The 17,806-nt window shown below is 42.6% G+C and overlaps 1 pseudogene; it reads right to left on the bottom strand.

The window, feature by feature from the left end:
- Window positions 1-16,688: 16,688 nt before the first annotated feature.
- LOC123937449 lies at window positions 16,689-17,068 on the bottom strand (annotated as a pseudogene).
- Between the last annotated feature and the right edge of the window lie 738 nt (window positions 17,069-17,806).

Below are 17,806 nucleotides of genomic sequence, written 5' to 3'. Positions count from 1 at the left end.
TAAAGGGAAATTTGTATAAGAAACCATTTTTATAAGGTTTAATCAACACTAAAAATTGTCTTTTTAAAACCTGGATCTGGTCTGGAATGGAATAACGTGAAAGGCAGGTCCATGAAAATTCATGAACTACAAAGATCGTTCTCTTTAACTGGTAGTTAGTCACACCAGAAACCCATTATTAAATTAATAATTAACCCTGAGAAGAGAAAACTAAACACTGAGTAAATACGTAGACCTAAGTATGACAGACCGAGGTCGAAGAATTTTGCACTAGCGCTGTGCACCAGCTTGACCCACTCTCAACATCAGAATCTTTCCCGTGATGTCCAGTTGGGATCCTCTCAGCCCAGAGGTCTTTATATAACAGGATTATCAGAGCAGTTCTAGAACCTAAGACCCAATGAGGTTTATGAAAATATTCTCTAAGAATGTCGTAACTTCGGGGCATCTGGCCGCTCAGTTGGTGAAGTCTGGGACTCTTGGTCTCGGGTTGTGAATTTGAGCACCATGCTAGGTGTAGAGTTTACTTTAAAAAATAAAATAAAATCCTTATTTAAAAAAAAAGAAGAATGTCATAACGTCTCTTCGAAATGAGAAATTTGTACACTTACTATTAATTTGACATCATCATGTACAACCACAAAGAAGGCTCAGTAAAATCCTCTACAGTGAAAATGGTGGAATGGACCATTCTACTTCTGGAATGGCCCAGTATCTACAGAAGCATTTCCACTGATACACTTAACGGTGAAACACTGAAGGCTTCCCCCTTATCAGGAACCAGGCAAAGATGCCCTCTCTCAGATGTCCTTTCTCACCATTTCTATTCAACAGTCTTCTGGATGTCCTAACCAGTGCAATAAAATGAGCATTGAAAAAGAAACACATAAAAAAAAAAAAAAAAAAAAAAGAAACACATATAGATTGAAAAGGGAAGGTAAAACTTTCTGTACTTGTAGGTAACATAATCACATAATAAGAAATTTGCAAAAATACTACTGCAACCAACTGGTTAATGTATGAGAGTCACAAGGGATCTCCACACATCAAAAGCAATTATATCTCTATACCACAATAAACAACTGGAAATGAAATGTTAAGATAATGGCTATTTATACTAGCATAGAGACACCAAAGACTTATGGATAAATTTAACAGATATATCCAAGACATACCTTATACATATTAAAAGTCTATAAAACACTACTGATAAAAATTAGAGAACATAATAAATGGAATGATATACTTGGTTACTGGATTGGATACTGTTAGTGTGTTAATTCTCCCCAAACTGATCTGTAGATCAATACAATGTTAGTAAAAATCCCAGCAGAATCTTCTTTTGTAGAAACTGAAAAACTGATTCTAAGATGTATATGGAAATGAAAAGACCTAGAAGAGCCGAAACTATTTTGAAAAAGAACAAATTTGGAGGACTTACCTACCTATTTGCAAGGTTTCCTGTCAAACTACTGTAGTTAAGGAAGTGTGGTTTCAGTACAAGGATAAACATTCAGGTCAATGTTACAGACATAGAGTCCAAAATTAGAGCCACATGTATTTATGATCAACAAATTTTTTGACAAAGGTGCCCGAGTAATTCAATGAGGGAAAGGATTGTCTTTGCAACAGATGGTGTTGGGACAACTAGTTATCTACATGGAAAACAAAATAAACTCAATCTTTACTCATACCACACACAAAAATTCCTGTTACGAGCTGAATTGTATTCCCACCCCATCCAAAAAAATTCATGTGCTGAAGACTTAACCCTCTCAAAATGTTCAAATATTACTGTTTGGAGATAGGATCTTTAAAGAAATAATGAAGTATAAATGAGATCATTAGGGTAGGTCATATTTCAATATGACTGGTGGGGTTTTTTTAAAGGATTTGATTACTTATTTGAGAGAGAGAACGTTCCAGTTATGGGGGAGGGGCAGAGGGAGAGATTCTTGAAGAAGATGGCTGAGCACGCGAGCCTGGGTGGGGGGAGGGGCTCCAGCTCATGTCTCTGAGATCAGGACCTGAGCCCAAACCAAGAGTCAGACACTTAACTGACTGAGCCACCCAGGTGCCCCAAGACAGGTCTTTCTATAAGAAGTGGGGCTTAGTCAACTATACTCCAATAATAAAAACTTTAAAATATATGTATATTACACGTGTGCCCCAATTATGTTAATTACTATGAAATGTATTATACGGAAAATTAGAAACTGCCTAAATTTCCTTTCATACGGGATTATGGAACATAAGCTTTAAAATCTATTTAAATATATACATGCATACATACAAAAAACGGGACTGGGGGAAAAAAACTATAACTCTAAAAATAGAAGAGATTAGGACACAGACACACAAGAAAGATGATGTGAGTACACAGGGAGGAGACAGCCATCTACGAGCCAAGGAGAGAGGCCTCAGAAGGAACCAGCCTTGCTGACACCTGGATCTTGGCCTTCAGGCCTCCAGGACTATGACAACATAAATTTCTGTTAGTTAAGCTACTTGATCTGTAGTGCTTTGTTATGGCAGTTCTAACAAACTAATAAACATCCCTTTAAAAAAATCTCAACCATTAGTAAATCTACAGTTTGAAAGTCTCATCACAAACACTAGACTCAATAGACTAGTTTCAGTTCTACCAAAATAGTCATGGAATAAATAATTTCCATTTCTTCCAGAGCATAGAAACAGAGGTTGTGAGTCTAGCCTGTGGAGATATAAAAATTTTGAGCGAAATATAAGCAAACCAATTGCAGCCATGTATTAAATTCTTGCTGGGTGAATCCTCAGAATTCAAGGCCAATTGATTTAATTTATCCATAATAACAAATCTTCAAAGGAGAAAATGAGAATCATACAGAAAAATCATTTGATGACATTCAGTGTCCATTCATAATAAAAATTCAGGAAGTTGAAAATAAAGAACAACTTTCTTAACCTTTATGAAAGACATCCTCCAAAAAATAAAAATAAAAAATCCTAAGAAAACATCATATGTAATTGTGAAATGCTGAAAAGATTCTCTGGAAGATCAGAAATGTCATTCTTTCTCTTTAAGATTATTTTAAAGGCCTAGCCACACAGTAAGAAAAGCAAAAAACAAAACCAAAAAACCGGAAAATATGGAAGAACTGGTCAGAAAGAAATAAAATTGTCATTACTTGAGAGATGATACAAGTATCCACATAGAAAACTCCCAGCGATCTGAAGATAAATCATAATTAATAAAAGTATATATCGGGGCGCCTGGGTGGCTCAGTGGATTAAGCCGCTGCCTTCAGCTCAGGTCATGATCTCAGGGTCCTGGGATCGAGCCCCACATCGGGCTCTCTGCTCCGCAGGGAGCCTGCTTCCTCCTCTCTCTCTGCCTGCCTCTCTGCCTACTTTGATCTCTCTCTCTGTCAAATAAATAAATAAATAAATCTTTAAAAAACAAACAAACAAGTATTTGAACAATAAATATTCTTAAAAATAAAAAAATTTTAAAAAAGTATATATCATGTTTGTTGGATAATATTCATCTACAAAAGCCAATGTATACTGGTGACAATCAGCTAAAATACCATTCACTATAGTAACAAAAATATATACGTACAGAGAAATCTTACAAAGCATGTGCAAGCCCTGTAGAGGCTACATTTTAAAAGATCTTTAAGGTTAAAAGTTAAAGAACTCTTTAGTACAGTGGGTTTTACCCTCTGAGGCCTGTTATATATATATATTAAAATCAAACATTATATTATATTATATTAACCATATCGTATCATATCTGCCCATTCTAATGAGTAATGTGTAATGGCATCCGCTGATTCTAATGTGTAGCCAGGGTTACAAACCATGAGTCCTGGGGACAGTAGCAGGGGTTGGAGGAAGGGCACATGGGGTTTCCAAAGTACAAGAAATGTTCTATTTTTTCATTTGGCTGACAGATCCATTGGGACATTAGTCTTTAAATTATCCATATGTTTCTTATATACCTTGTTGTATTTTACAGTTCAGTGCAACATGATTAAATGCCCCCTTAATAGTGGTTGTGCAAGAGTTCTATTATCCATCCTGCCATTACCTCCCTAATGCTGCGACATTAATTTGCTGGTTTTCTTAATCATTGCAGAAATTTGAGATTGCTTGAAGTCTCATACTGCTACTCATCATAGAAAGTGAAGCAACACCAGACACAAAACACAAACACAAAATGTCTGCCATTTTGAACCAACGAACCCATCACAGAATCAGAAGTCCTGGACGGCGCCTAGATTCGTCAAATTTATAGAGACAGAACGTAGAACAGTGGTTACCAGGCCCTGGGGGATGATGAGATTATGAAAGGAAGAGGGAGCTCTGTTTAAGGGGTATGGGTGTCAGTGAAGGAAGATAGAAAGTTCCAGAGATGGACTGGGGTGACAGTTGCCCAAGACCGTGAAAGGACTCAACCGTATCTGTAAAAACGATCAAAATGATAAACTTTGTGTTACGTGTATTTCATCGCAGTGAAAAAACGAATTCGCAAATTTCTGTTTCAGATTTGAAGTTGGTGCAGAGGAAGACGTTAGTGAGACAATAAATTATGAGGAAATGCTCCCTTCTAAAGAAACAGGATATCTCACTAAACCTCAAAAGCTTGGAAAGAATTGATGTTGAAGCAGAAAGCGTCCCTTCCACCAAAGTGGTAGAATATTACAAGGAAGGCACTGTTATCTTGATCTCTGTACCCGAACAAATCTTCTTCTCATGTTTGTTGTCACACTTTGATGTGTGCCCCCAGCCAGCAAACTCCCCGCGTGGCTGTGTAAACTCCTCGTCTTGCCCTCGACCTCGGGGGTGACCTGGCATGTTAGTGACTCCTGGCTGAGGTAAATGATACAGCACGGTAATGAAAGCAACTGCTAGATCTTTCCCTTTTATCTACCTCCATCCGCTGGGAAGTGCCTCTCCCCCACTCCCTCCTACCAGGTATCAAAAACCCAGATAAAGGGGAAAGAAGTTATCTGAAGCATTGTGTGCCCCCTGTAAGAAATCCAATTATTTATGGTCACTGGAGACATTTTTTTTAAGCGTGTTAGTGAGTGACCTAAATGTATAGTTTTCCTCCTACCGTTAACAGAGCTCTTCCTTTATCTCGCATTTAAACATCTTAAATAGTCCTTTCCCTTCTCCAAGATAAAGACAAAAGTTGGTAGAAAACAATTGTGCCCTGTCACGAGGCAGAGAAGGCACAGAGAGTGGAGCCCTGATTTAAGATTTCGGTTTTTTGCCTTTTTTTCTTTTAACTGTTCCTAGGACTACAGCTGATATCATTTTTTAAGTGACAGCTGAGCAGGACCATGGTCCAGAGAGGGCCTGCCCTAAGTTCTGCTCTGCCAAGGAAGTGACCCAGAAGAATGCAGTCATTAAAACCACTTCCACCGTCTCCTGGAGGAGTGAGAGGGTAGATCCCCGAGCTCCCAGGGGTAAAGCTTCAAATCCCACTTTGGTGGAGGAATCTTTAGGTAGACCTGAAGATGGGTTTCGTTGGTGAGAAGACTTCCGCCTACCCCACCCTTGGTGCCAATGACCCGAGAGCAGCTGGAAGTTTCCACACGGGGTCCTGTCCTGGAGGCTCCCTGAATTGGATCCTTGGGAGGGTTTGAATCTCTGCTGTGGGGAGGTTCCCCACTTCAGGTGTCCCCAGACTGCTTACGGAAAGGAGGTATGTTCCTCTCTTTGAAGCCCTTTGCCCTTGCCGTGTGGGAGATAAATCCACCAGTGATGTTCTCAGGAGACGTTGAAGAGGGAATGGTCGGGGTTGGGATCTAGCCACAGACTCTCGTTACTGGCTTTGGCCTGGGCCTTCTCTGGCCTTCATGTTCAGAAAGGGTGAGAAAGAGCAGGAGGAGCCGGGGCTCCAGAACATCACCCCATCATGGCCCCTGGTCACCAAGTGCAACAATGGCAGCTTCCCTAGCCTCCTATGCCTCTCAGAATTCCTCCCTTTGTTCAGTGTTCTAGACTTTTTTTTTTTTTTTTGCCCCCCAGAAGGCACCTTTTTAGACACTTTTTTCCTAATCACCCTCTCCAAGAACTTTTAAAAGCACAGGTATACTGGATATCCCTGTGTCTGTATTTTATGTACATTTGTGCTTTATCAGGAGAATAAGGTTTCGGCCCCTTCCCAGGAACCAATTTTTGCCCCCTTGGGGGTAAGATCACCCACATGGAAAATGCATGCCCTCACTCCTTTAGAGAGCCAGGTGCTGTGGGTGAGGTCTGAAGACGGAATGAGCTGGGGGGCATCACACCGTGGCCTACCAGGACCTGACCCCCAGCTCTCCCCTTTCCTAAAGGGACCAGCTGAGAGAACTTAGGAAGTCCCTATATTCTCTCAAGGCTCAGTACCCTCATCTATTAAACAGGGATTATTTCCACCTTCAGGGTTTGTAGGAAGAACTGAATGGCGAGATGTGTGTTACAGCAATGAGCACTCTCTTGCCTTTAGTTTCTGTCAAAAATATCATATTCTGTCAAAAATACCATATTCTGGTGTATGGGTGCTATTTGATGTTCTTTCATAAGATTTTACTCTCTTTTCTGGAGATATGCTAGATCGGGGGCTATTTTGTGTTCTTTAGTAAGATTTTGTTCTTTTTTCTGGAGGTAACGCTAGATTGAAAACCAATGTGCAGATGAACATACAAGGTGTTGCTATCACAGCTCGTGTGGAAATGTTAACTACTCGGAGCTGGTAAACTTAATCACACATCGAGGGAAGATAAAAAGTTATACATGGGGCACCTGGGTGGCTCAGTGGGTTAAGCCTCTGCCTTCAGCTCAGGTCATGATCCCAGGGTCCTGGGATCGAGTCCCACATCGGGCTCTCTGCTCAGCAGGGAGCCTGCTTCCTCCTCTCTCTCTCTCTCTCTGCGTGCCTCTCTGCCTACTTGTGATTTCTGTCTGTCAAGTAAATAAAATCTTAAAAAAAAAAAAGTTATACATGTACTCACACTTTACAGCTCCCTGAAATTTCTTTGCACTTGAGAAATGGAATACATTAATCTCTCGCTTCTCTCCACTTTCCTTCCCCAGTCAAGTTTCACTAGTCTGTACTTGAGGTTTCTCGGTGAGGAGGCCAACAAAATAGAGTTCCTTCTTTCTGAGGCTAGGCTCCACTGGGGACAGGACTCAAGAATTCTACGAACAAGCAAGCCTCTCAGATGAAATTTTCAAAGATGGCGGGCTTTCTCTGGTCTGCCCCAGTCACCCGTACTATCCACCCAAAATTCAGAGTTTTTAAATTGAGCCCATTGGTGGGGATACAGCAAGGATGGGGTGCTTTGGGTGTTTTGTGATGACAATAGTAGGGCTTAATGGCAGCCTAATGTGGGGAGACAACGAAGCATCTAGAATGACTTCAAATGATGTGTTTCAAGAGATACCAACCTGCCAGCGAGTACAAAATGTACTTTCATGTGTGCTTAGAACTAAGAAAGTCACAGTTGTTTTAAATAAGGAAATAGATAGAATTAAATGACGTGAAATATCAAAAGCTAATTTGAGGTTCTGGTACCAGAGCCAATGCTTCCTCCATGAGAGTGGGTGGCGAGTGACAGATCTTCCTGAATTGGATTATCACCAGCCCTCCGAGTCTGGGCATCCCTGGGAACAGTGAGTGACTGGTGAGTCAGTTTCCCAGGGAGAAAACCCTCCCCAGGGAGAGAATTCACTGTTACGTCCCCCTGCATGTAACAGGGGCACAACACATACTTACTGGTTTGTCGTTTTGTTTTTGTTTTAGTCTACAGTGTATATAAGTGATGATACGCTGAGGTAACAAAGAAATCCTGAAATCTCGGTGACTTGGGGTTTAATTAAGGTTCAGTTCCAGTTCGCATGAAGTCCACTATGGGCCTGGTGGCTCTCCAGAATGGTGTCCTCCTTATTATTGGGTCAGGCCACTAGAAATTGCTGGTTTCCCTCAGCCCACATGGGGCTTCTGGGAACACTGAGGTAAAGAGCAGAAAATTCCCATTCACTCTTAAAGCCCTCACCCAGAAGGGACACTCATCCACTTCACTTCTGCCTAGAACTGGTTACCCCCTAAGTACACAGAGGCTGAGTGTGCAGGGGATCACTGGGAGTGTTTCATGAGCAAATGCCACCTGCCCCAGACTTCATCCAATCTACCTTTCAACCTTGTCAGGTGATGGCTTCCTCCTCATTATGCTTCCTATTGATTTTTTTTATTTTTTTTTTTTGCTGAGAGAGATACTATCTAGAATTATTTATTAAAGGACTAGAAACAGGGGCACCCGGGAGGCTCAGTGGGTTAAGCCCCTCTGCCTTCGGCTCAGGTCATGATCCTCAGGTCCTGGGATCGAGTCCCACATCGGGTTCCCTGCTCAGCAGGGAACCTTCTTCTCCCTCTGCTTCTCCCCTGCTTATGCTCTCTCTCTCTCTCTCTCAAATAAATAAATAAAACATTTTTAAAAACAAAATAAATGTAAAGGTCTAGAAACCTATTTCCCTCTCAAATGTGTAAGCGTAGAAAGATTTGCGCCCTGCCTGCTTTCCAGCAGCAAAACTTTGGCACAGTTGGCTTGAGCAGTGGGAGCTATATGACTTCAACTGTTGTGTGGTCTGCTCTATGTAAGCTGCAATTTGAGAAATTTTAAGCTCAAGAGGTCAGTCGGTATTGCTTGATACAACAAATACTCATCAGCTGGCAAATTCAGCGTCTTATTTACCGCCGTCCATTTCCTTCCTTGGAGAATTTCTGGAAGCAAATTGAATTTATTCTCCCAAGAGTTGTTTCTGATAAAAGCCAATACCCAAACCCAAGGGTTTATCTGGAACGTCCAGACATCTGGGAAGTCAGATAGTGAAAAATGGGACTGTCCCAATGAGCGCAGATGGCTGGTAAGCCTGTGGTACCATGGACCATTTTCAGGTATGAGATCAGTCATGATTAAGCCAAGTTATTTTCTTTTATGAACTTTTAATGTTTTTTGGCATACTTGAAAAAGTGCCATAAAAATGAAAGAGCGCACAATATTAGCATATCTCGAGATAGTCCTACTGTTGCATGGTAATATCATTAATTATGGATGGCTCCCACAGGGCAGTGGGTTTCAAGGGAATGGAAATTGAATACCAAGTCTTTTATTCTTGTTTTCCCTCCAACTCAAGTCATTAGCTCCCGAGCCCTCGTCCCTCCCCCACTCCCCATCCTCACTCACTCACAGCATTTTGCTGGGAAGCCAGAACCGTTATACCTTCAAGCGAACCTGTGGTCTTTCTCCAAATCCCAGCCAGTGGGCCTCCCTATTTTAAGAAGAGGCTTAGTCCAAAATAGTAGCTCATTTCTCCAAGTGCAAGCCAGCCCCACCGTGTTCTGAGTCTGACATATTCATGGAGCCCTTCCCGTCTGAACAGTGTAACTGCTGGACGTTTGGCTGCTGGGGAGCCCTTGTTATTTCTGACCCTTCACTTCCACACCCAGAACCGAGACAGGCCGGGACAGATGCCTAAGAGACAGGGCTTTCCTCTTCCATTAAGTGAGTCGTTTGCCCTGAAGCCAGACTCCGTTCTTGGGACGCTTGCTTGTTTTCTCCTCCTCCTGCGGGCGAGACACCCCATGGCATCCCCTTGCAAGGCCGCCCCTCTCCTGAAGATGGCAGAGTGTGAGCAGCCAAGAGCAGCCGCCGCGCAACCCCGGGTCCCGAAAACCCCTTCCCCACCCCCAGACCCTGAAACAGAAGGGAACGCTCCACCCGAGGAAGTCAAGTGTGTGCCCCGACGGAGAGGGAAGCAAAAGGGGAAAGAGAAGGGAGTCCAGGACAACAGCCAGCCATGAGAACAAAGCTAAGCGAGACTGATGGAAGAAGAGGGGCGTCGGGAAAAAGCAAGTGAGATGCCCTCCCCGGTGCACGCGGGACCCAGGGGCCCGCATCGCTACGCCACGGAGGTAGCACCTGTCCTGGGGAGGTGGAGGATGCTCCATCATACTGCCTCCCCGGGGAATCCCTCCTTCGAGTTCTGACTCCCAGCTGCAGGAGACCTCAGGGCTGGCCATTCTGCCTTCGCATCGGACCAGCAGAGCTAGCTGCATTTGAAGATCCTGATTTCACAGGAAGATAAAGGAGATGGATGCCTCTTCCTCTGTGAAGCCTCCCCTGATTTCCCCCTCTCTTAGCCCTCACCCCACTGCATTGTGATTTCACTGGTCTACCTCCCCTTCCGGGGACCGTATCTTGCTCACTGTTAAATTCTTTGTCGCCCCCGCCTCCATGGTGCCTGGAACGTGGTAGGCAATTAAGGATGAAATCAGTTTACCAATGAAAAGAACAAGTTATTTCACATCAAAACGCAATGCCGGGCTTGATGTTCTTCAACAGAGAAGAGGGAGACTGGCATCCACTGTGCATGGTTTGTCCCTGTTGAGTGATAAGTGTAGGCAGCCTTCCTGGACACAATACCATGGAGGAAAGGTGTGGTTGGCACACACACATCACTCTGTTTCCTTTCATGATGCCTCTGACCCCACGGTGTTCTTTATTTAATCCTATGAATCCCTTTATTTATGCAATTCTTTAAGTCAACATGAATAGTCATTAACCATGACTGAGTTTTTCAAACCACGCTCCTATCTCAGGGTATTTGTGCCAGCTGGAATGCATCCCTGGGAAGCTATGAGAACAGCTGGAACAGGTGTTGGGAGCAGCCCCGGGGGGCCAGAGTTGAGGCCAGAGTGACTTCGGCTGTGACTGCTGTCAGCCAGGGGGTGAAGGACTCGGGGGCTGGTACACCTGGCAGATGAACAGAATTCAATTCAGATAGTATTTTTAAAATACATAAGTGGGGTCCCATGGAAGACAGAGCCTAGGCACTGGGGAATAACATCATAGAAATGGAAATCGGCATACGGTCCTTGGGTTTCCAAGTAAATTTCGAACACTGGTTTAGTCACTCCAAGCAGAACCTTCTCTGTGGACAAATTAAGGAGTTTTGTTTCTGGAAATGGAAATCTTATAACTTTCTTTCATCATTCGATTTACTCTTCTTTATTTTTAAGTAATTGACTCAAATTGATCACCTTTAAGAGAAGAAGGGTAAGTAAGGAATATGGCACCTAATAGAAGTCTTACCGACTAGAAATGTGGTAGAGTGGATCAAGCCAGTTGTACCAGGTTAAGCCCATACAACTAGATGCTGAGTGACTCAGTCTCCCAGAGACATGCTTAGTGGCTGGGCTATTCCAAGTGGCTCAGATCCTCCCCACCCCCATGTCTGCATTCTCTGGCCTTCATTCTGTGGGTCTCTGCTACTACTATTCCTCCACCAAAGATCACAGCCCAGCCACAGAGGGCTGACTATGACCCACAGACGTAATTTCTCTGGCTCGCTCAACAGTATTGAAAGTTTGCATTAGGAGCTGACATTTTTAGAATAGGAAGAGCTCACACATCTAGAAAAAATCTAGATTCCCAACTTCTCTTTAAAAGTCAGAAGTTGGGATGCCTGGGTGGTTCAGTTGGTGAAGCGGCTGCCTTCGGCTCAGGTCATGATCCCAGCGTCATGGGATCGAGTCCCATATCGGGCTCCTCGCTCGGCAGGGAGCCTGCTTCTCCCTCTGACTCTGCCTGTGCTCACTCGCTCTCTCTCCCTCTCTCTCTGACAAATAAATAAGTAAAATCTTTAAAAGTCAGAAGTTGCAACATTGGGCGACTCTATATGGTCATCGTGAGCTCAATTAGGAGTGACTGACCCTTTAATAACACAGTAACGGTAATAGTGGTGATAGCTAAATGTATAATAACAGCATGTATTATGCGCCACACGCTGTCTTATGTGCTTTGCCTATATTGTCATTGAATCCTCACATCAACACTAGGAGTGGGTATTATAATTATCTCCAGTTTCTAAATGAGGAAAACAAGGCACAATGAGGTCAAGTAACTTGCCCAAAGTCACACAGCTTTAAATGGCAGAGGCAAGATTTAACGGAACAGGCAGGCTTCAAAGTCTGAACAGTTAAGTCTTAAGAAATGTAGGAAACCACCCCCCTGCCCCCGCATAGAGGCTGGCCAGGAATGGACATTGTAGTCATGTGGATGTCTAGATGTAAAAGTTATTGCAATTAATGCATAAGGATTAAAATTTGTATGGGGTCTAGAATCAGATTGCCTCCATTTAACTCTGGGCTCTTCCACTGGAAGAACTTGGGGAACTTGATTAATATCTTTAAGCTTTAGTCTTATCTATAAAATGGGAAAGTAGGACCATCACCATGGATTGATTATACTTTACAGAATTGAGGTACTAAAGTTCTTATCACAGATAAATGCTAACATACAGTAAATGCTTAATTAATGTCTCACCATTGTTATTATTATCTTATCCGAGTAGGTATTGTTCCTGAGAATTTCATATGTATTGGACCAAGAATGGTCTTCAGCATGGGGTACCTTCTCCAATTTCTAACATTTTGTAGTTTAAAAGAAATGTTTGTAGACAAAAATAATATGCTCCATGTCTAGAAAAGAGTGTTGAAGTTCTATTTAGCTAGAAAGCACTATTATACAAAATAAAACTAACTTCTTTTTTTAAAAGATTTCATTTACTTGACAGAGAGAGAGAGAAAGAAAGTGAGAGAGCACAAGCTATCAGGGAGAGGCAGAGGGAGAAGCAGGCTCCCCACTGAGCAAAGAGCCCAATGCAGGACTCCATCCCAGGAGCCTGGGATCATGACCTGAGCTGAAGGCAGAGGCTTAACCCACTGAGCCACGCAGGCGCCCCAGAATAAAACTAACTTCTAACTTCAGTTTCTTTCAGTAAGTATTTATTGAGCACCTACAATGTTGTATTCATCATTGTGCCGCTCACGTTTTAGCTCAGCGCATAGTAGAAATGTGTCAAAGATTTGTAAAATAAGTGAAAGACAAAAGTGTGAAGTTAACAAAACTTTTGTTCTTCTAAAAGGTAAAAAAAAAAAAACAGAAAAAAAAAGAATTCTGAGAATCACTTCACACAGAGTAGGCTAGCAAGCAAACAAACAAAAAATGTCATCAAAGAAATTTTTCTTGCTAGGATCAGAATACATTAATACTAATGAAAACAGAACCCAGACCCCTTCTGACATATTTTATACTGTTTAAAGATAAACATTTGTGCACCGCAAGCCACCAATGGATTTAAACTCCAGTGAGGACTTTATAAGCCATCTGCTAGTCTCCTAATGAGGCTAGTAACTATCATTGTTTACAGTTAGGCACCAGGGGTCATGGGTATTTGTTATAATGAAATCTGCAATGCATCATTGCAGAGTCTGAAAGAGTCTTTCTTCTCAAGGGCTAATTACAAATATCATAAAACAACATTAAAAAAAGCCTCTTGACGTCCACAGAGAAACCTAACCTGGCACAAGTATGAACCACAGTACCCGCTCCGTTTTCGCTTTACGAATTCTGATTACAGAAGCCAAATCATATTAACTACGAACAATGCGAAGCCACCAGTGGGTCCTTTGCCGCAGATCACTGCATCACAAGAGGCTTCGTGAACCACCTGGATCCGGGAGACACGTGCTCTGACACTCCAGCGCAGAGTGTGCAGATGCTTGGGAAGACCCAGAGGTTCTCTTAGGTGTGTGGTTTTAATACGGTGCTCCTGGAAGTTGTGCCCAAACGGAACTGGCTGATTCGTTAATTTAGCTGGGCGTGGGGGAGGGGACGAGGATGTGAAAAATGGCTCAAAATCACCGAGACGAAGAAACTGATTGGTTGACTGAATTTTTACCCTCCGATTGCGGTTTTGGCATCCCAGAAATGTAGTCTGAATCCTAATTGCTTTAATTTGCATATTGTGGCAGTGTTTCCACAGTCAACTGGGGAAAAAATATTGGCCCATAACAATGATTGGTGATGTCTCCATGAGTTCCTTATGTTCAGCCTCCCAGACTAGGAAAATAGAGTCTCAGTATGAAGGGGTTCGTATAGTGTTTCCTATTGGGAACACTATCACACAGCACCTTAGATGTCAAAAAATGAGATAATGCTTTTTATTTCATTTAATAGAATGCCTATGAGTAGTAATAATAAGACTATGAGAAGGGCACCCGGGTGGCTCCTTCAGTTAAGCGTCTGCCCTTTGGCTCAGGTCATGATCTCAGGGTCCTGGGATGGAGCCCCGCATCGGGCTCTCTGCTCAGTGGGGAGCCTGCTTTTCCTTCTCCCTCTCTGCTCCCCTTACTTGTGCTCTCTCACTTTCTCTCTGTTAAATAAACAAATACAATCTTTAAAAAGAAAAAGACCAAAAAAAAAAAATCTTATAGCTTCAGAGTGCTCCCCACATATCCCAAAGCCTTGTGAATAAAAACTAAAACCAGGGGCGCCTGGGTGGCTCCGTTGGTTAAAGCCTCTGCCTTCAGCTCAGGTCATGATCCCAGGGTCCTGGGATTGAGTCCCACATCCGGCTCTCTGCTCAGCAGGGAGCCTGCTTCCTCCTCTCTCTCTGCCTGCCTCTCTACCTACCTGTGATCTCTGTCTGTCAAATAAATAAATAAAATCTTTAGAAAAAAAAAACTAAAACCAAAAACAAACAAATAAACAACAACAACAACAAAAAACCCCACTAAGTCATGCATACATTCCCCTTAGGACAGAATAAAATTTGCCAATACAATTTTTAAAATAGGAGAGACATCAGGTGAATCCTGCACCACCAAATATCAAAGCATACTAAGCTTCCGTAAGGCTGTATGGTACAGGAGTAAGAAAGGAATGCTTGATGAACACAACAGAAAGCAAAGAAAGATCCACGTGCAGGACTGTTACGAGTGGAGCCCATGAATTTGTGCCTGAGATATTTCAGAAAGTCTATATGATAGGTGTGGCATTTGAAATAAGGGGAGAAAATGAAAAGTATTTAACCAATAATACTAAGATAATAAGGTAACATTTTGGGCATGGAGGTATCCTCCTATCTATTCATATGCCAGGATAAAGTCCAAGAATGAAGAATTAAATGTAAAAAAGGCAACTACGAAAAGTAATCTTTTGAAAATACAGGCAGGTCCTGATATAATCTCTGGGATGGAAAAGGCAGAAACCATAGAGCTGTGTGGCTCACAGGCCACAGGTCATCCTTAGTGGTCTATCGAGCAGCCCGCAAAGGAAAAGTTATAAACCAATTTTGTTCATATACATGCCATAAATTTTAAATGTAAGCTAAACTAGGATGTTCACAGAAATGCCAATGAAGTACTAAAAATATTATGAGTTTAGAGGTTGCCCATGTGCTACAAACTGTGTTGATCATTTCGGAGGGAACACCACCCAGTCAATAGGAAATACCACCTTCTGGCTTACGGGCCTCCAAATCATTGACATGGTACCACTCGGTTAATTAAACATGCCTTTGTGTTTTTACCCACATGTTGCATTTTAGCTCCATTGCACAAAAGTGGATTAGTGACTCAGAATGGTTTATTGAAGTAGAAAAACCATAATGAAATAGTAACATACAAACGACGACTCAGAACAACATTGTCCCTACAGGGACAGCACAAGATTCCAGGGCGAACATAGAGTGTGAAATTGTGCATGGTGGGACAGGTGGATCTGTGAAGGTCATGACTTCACACAAGCCTTGAAAAAAAGAAAAGGGTGAATAAAACTTAGGATTATGAGATCTGAAAATTGAATACTCGTTCCACTAGTAATCTGTTCATTCTTTGTCCCTAGTGCACTGTCTGCATTGAAATTTTGTTGCACAACACAAAGCCATCAAATCTTCTGTATCATTTTCAAAGAAGCCAGTGACCTTTCGAGCATCCATACAAGGTTTTCTGGAAGAAAAGCAAAGTATTGCTTTCTAAGTATGGAGCTGTTTAGTTTTATCCCTAAAGGCAAAGAAGAAGCAGTGACAGTCCCAGGTGTCAGGGACACAACCATTAAGAAACGTAAAACCAGCCTCCGAGTTAATGGTCGATGTTATGCTTACAGGGGAAGGGGAAAATTCTTGGCAAAATGCCTTGTTCAGAGGCCACTGGGGGACATCCTACAAGATCGATGGCAGACAAAGTGAGAGAGTTATTCCTTCCAGGTCTGTCTGCTCGCAGACATTTCTTTCTTTCCCGTTGGACAAGAGCTCTGAGGAACAGAGCACAAATCTGCCCCTGGTAGATGCATTGTCCAACCACGGGAAACTCGTTCTTTGTGGCTTTTGATTCTCTTTATCTCTGAAAATCCACACTACATAAAATGGCATTTTCTTGTTTATTTAATGATGATTTAACCAATTAAGTGACAATTTAGCTAGTTTTTGTCCACTGCTTATCTTATTTCTGGGAAACGGTTTCTGGGAAACAGATGCATTTTACCTTAGTTAAGTGTTGAAGGAAAATGTGAAATATGTAGATATCCTCAAATTGCCAGCACAAAGCATGGATAAAATGACCGTGAGTGTACACCGCCTTTCCACACTGGGGTACACAGGTAATTTAAGGAAAGAAGATCACACAAGATTTCAAAGTCTCTAGACAATTTCCCTAAGTTCATTAATACCTTGAGCAACCATTTTATAATTTCCACCAACTCATTACCAGCAATTTCAAAGAAATATATATTTCATATATCATATGGGAGAAGGAGCCAATGCAATGGGCAGTCGTTATTGGAAAGAAGAAACCTCACAGCACATTTTGAGGCTCAGTGGGTCAACTGGTGGGGCACCCATGTGTAATGGGCTCCACAGATAGGGCATTGCTGAACCTTGCCTTTGTGCAACTAGAACCCGATGACGGTACTATTGCCCTCTTCGCAGATGGAACCCACTATTCACTTGTTGCTGATGGATGGGACTAAATTGGGGTCTTCCTTGGTGCCTGCAGCTGCCCTTGGGGTTAGCATATTGCATGGGTCCAGTCCTTTCTGGCAGCCATCATGACCTCCCTCTCCAGCCCAGTCGCCTGGTCATCATTAGTGAGAAACCACCTCCAGATGCCATGGTGTGCACGGCAGCGACTCCACTGGGACCGTGGGCCCTGCATGGCCAGAGCTCCAACTCCCTGAAGTAATCTCGAAGCCATCATGCCCTCTACAAACAACAATAATTCCTTGAGCAGACTCTGGAAACACGTAATTTCCGAGGGAGGGCTTTCCCCCACTCATCGAAGTAGATTTACTACCACCTCCCAAGTTGAAAGTCTCAGCCTGAGGACTTTGACCGTGACAGCCTCTTGAGTTTGCAGCCCACAGAACAGAGAACATAGACCAGCTAAAAAGCTTGTCCTATTTTTTAGGTCTTGATCCTATCTTAATATGTGGAACTAGTTGACCAGTCTTCAAATACTCACTGCCATTCCTGAAAAGCTGAAATCTAATCAGAATAAACTAGAGTGGGTGCATAGTCGGGGGCAAGACAGGGAGAGCATATTCTGGTTCCCATGGAATGAGAACTGGCCCTCCTTCCTGGTAGGTAGTGAAAGAATATACTTTTCAGGTCAGGAGCTGCGCACCATATTCCCAGTCTGAGTTAAGCTGCTTTCATAAAGATACCACATCCAGAATGACAGCTAAAATTGGGTTTGTGATAGTCCACTACCATCTGCTATGATCCATCCTGATTTCGCAGGGGTTAGACTGGTGGGTTAAGTGGGGTTCTAAGGAGGGCGCCATTTTGAATTGTCTGGTCAGACTTTGAGTTATGTGAATCCTCAAGGGTGGCACTAATCTCTGCTATCTCTCTGAAATATGTGTTTACTTTCGTGGCCAGAAGGGGTAGTTTTAAGAGCTTCCACTTGGTCTTTCCTTCTATGATAGTTCTT

This window comes from Meles meles, chromosome 2 (genome assembly GCF_922984935.1).
Source record: "Meles meles chromosome 2, mMelMel3.1 paternal haplotype, whole genome shotgun sequence".
Classification (NCBI taxonomy): Eukaryota; Metazoa; Chordata; class Mammalia; order Carnivora; family Mustelidae; genus Meles; species Meles meles.
The sequence above is the reverse complement of the archived record's forward strand: the minus strand, read 5'-3'. Positions and strand labels throughout refer to the sequence as shown.